This window comes from Balaenoptera ricei, chromosome 13 (genome assembly GCF_028023285.1).
Source record: "Balaenoptera ricei isolate mBalRic1 chromosome 13, mBalRic1.hap2, whole genome shotgun sequence".
NCBI lineage: Eukaryota > Metazoa > Chordata > Mammalia > Artiodactyla > Balaenopteridae > Balaenoptera > Balaenoptera ricei.
In genome coordinates this window covers 34955244-34957695 of record NC_082651.1, presented here as the reverse complement: position 1 = coordinate 34957695, position 2452 = coordinate 34955244, and positions in this window count along the sequence as shown.

Sequence of the window (2452 nt, the reverse complement as noted above, 5' to 3'; positions counted from 1 at the left end):
GTCAGTGCTTTTCTCCCTAACCACTCTTGTGACTGTGATAATGTGAGTAAGGGCGGAGTTGCTAATGATCTATGTGTGAGGTAAGCTGGTTTGAGGGAGGAAATCTATGGACCTAGTCATTTTCCTTGGTGGTAAGCTTTCAGGGGTGCAGAGATTGATCTTCCTGGGGCCTTTTCTGGTCCCAGGAAGATATCGCATAGATGGGACCCCCCAAGACACACATTGAATCTTTAGGCCTGTTTTTCCTATTATGAGGTACGAGTTTCTTCACTGATGGGGATGATGCTTATCTGAGAAGAAATTGTGAAAGGTGGTGTAGTGTAGAGGTGTGGCTTCAGCTTTTAAGTTTTCCTCCAGGTTTTTCCCCTAAGCTTCCTACTTCGGACGGCCTACTTACATGATACTAGTAGGTGATGTCCGGCTAACAACTTCCTAAATATACCTGCAAGCCAGATCAGTGTCTCTTTTCTCTGTATTCCCATGGAAATCAAGAGTCCCGCCGAATTTTCCATCGAAACAGTTGATTTGTGTTGTCTCTAGGAATTCTAAAGGGCGTACCGTTGCTTCCTAACCGGTGTCATTTGGGAGATCCGCCTCTGTACGTTCAAATGATTAATTTTGAGACTTTGCTCATGTGTGCAGTAAACCCTTGAATTCCCTAAGACCTTCCTTTCCTCCATCTCCTACCCCATTAAGCCCGCTTCAGTTCATCTCCTGAATTTCTTTGGAATCTGTCAGCCAGCTCTTCCTCAACTTCCTAATACTGAACTTGCCTGTCTGTTGCGATTAGGTCCTAACTAGTGTCCATATATCTTGTTTCCTTCCAATCCACTCTTCACACAAGAAACCTTCAAAGCAAGTTGGAACGTTGCTCATAAACATCGCTCACAAACATTGTTTTGAGAATAGAAAACACACTGTTGGCCTTTAAGACTCTGCGTGGTCTAGAATCCTCTCTGCTTCTCTAGTCCCATCTTGTGCCACTTTTGCCCTCACTTTCTATGCTTCAGATACACTGAATTAACCTTAGTTCTCACTCATCTGACAGAAGTCAGTTCAGATACTATTTTTCACTGTGATTCCTAGCATTAAGGAATTTGATTATCAGGTTTTGTATGAGGACTATTTCATCAGGGGTACAGAAGTTCTGGCCATCTCTGGTTTTGGATATCCCTTATTTGTTGAGACCTTTGCGTTGTTTGGTGGCCTTTTGTCTGTTTTCCAGATGGGAAAACAGGAACAAGGGAAGTATAGGTTATTACTAGGTGGGGTTGAACAAGTGGAGCAGCAAACTGCAAAGCAGAAAGAAGAGGGACGTACTATAGAGGGATATGACTTCCATTCTCAAGGCGCCTGCATCCTGTGCAGGGAGACAGCCTAACATAAAATGTGCCTAACAACAAATATATTGACTTCTTACTAAAAATCTCCAGTTCATAGAACCGAGGGGTTTGTACCTTCTCCTTTAAAAGTGATAGTCCTGGGACTTCCCCGGTGGTCCCGTGGTGAAGACTCTGCGCTTGCAATGCAGCAGGCGTGGGTTCAATCCCTGGTTGGGGAGCTAAGATCCCACATGCTGCGCAGCCAAAGAAATTTTTTTCGAACGTTATACTCCTGTATTATTGGCTTTAGTGGTTTCGATTTTGTTTTACTGTTAAGAAGATTTCAGTTTATTTACCGGGAACAAACAACACATAATGTAAAAATAGTTTCCCAGAAACGATTTCCATCATTCTCTTCTTCCCTTTCTCCCGCAGACTGGTGTTTCACCTTGACAAGTTCTCTGTCATTCCATAGGAAAGCTGTCTGGCTTGGAGGTTGCAATCCCAGGGAATTTTTCATCAGCGGGGAAGTCTCCATCACTACAGAGGAATCAAGGGAGAAGTCAGTCCCTGGTAAGTGAGATGCTCCCGCTAAACACCAACACAGCAGTCGTGTACCTTTCAAGGGGTTCAGGGGCAAGATGGGCAAGGCATTTCTACTAACTCTTCTTAAGGATCACGGACAGTGCCCTGTGCTACGAGGTAAGCGGTGACTGTTGTAGTTCTTACTGGTGATCCTTTCCTGTCACTGATTCTCGGCTTTCTTTGTATTTCATAGGACTGTTGTCAGTCCAATACAAAATGAGTCTTATTTTTAAAAACCTGAAATGTTTTACAGAGCCTAGCATTCTCATATAGGGTCCTTTCCATTCTCCCCACTTTCCCGAGAGGCCAAGAACACTTCACACCATGAACTAGGAGAGGGGGTAGAGCCCTTTCTGATGAAATACATCAACAAAGACAGAGTCTTAGCCTGCTTGCTCTCTGGACAGGATCTCGGACCACAAGGTCTTCACTCCTGGTGTAAATGAAGGAAGTGAGGACAGTTCAACTGGCACTCTCATAACAAGAGTTCTGAAACACCTTCCAAAGAGACTATAGCAGTAGATGAGGGAAGGGAGTGCTACAGT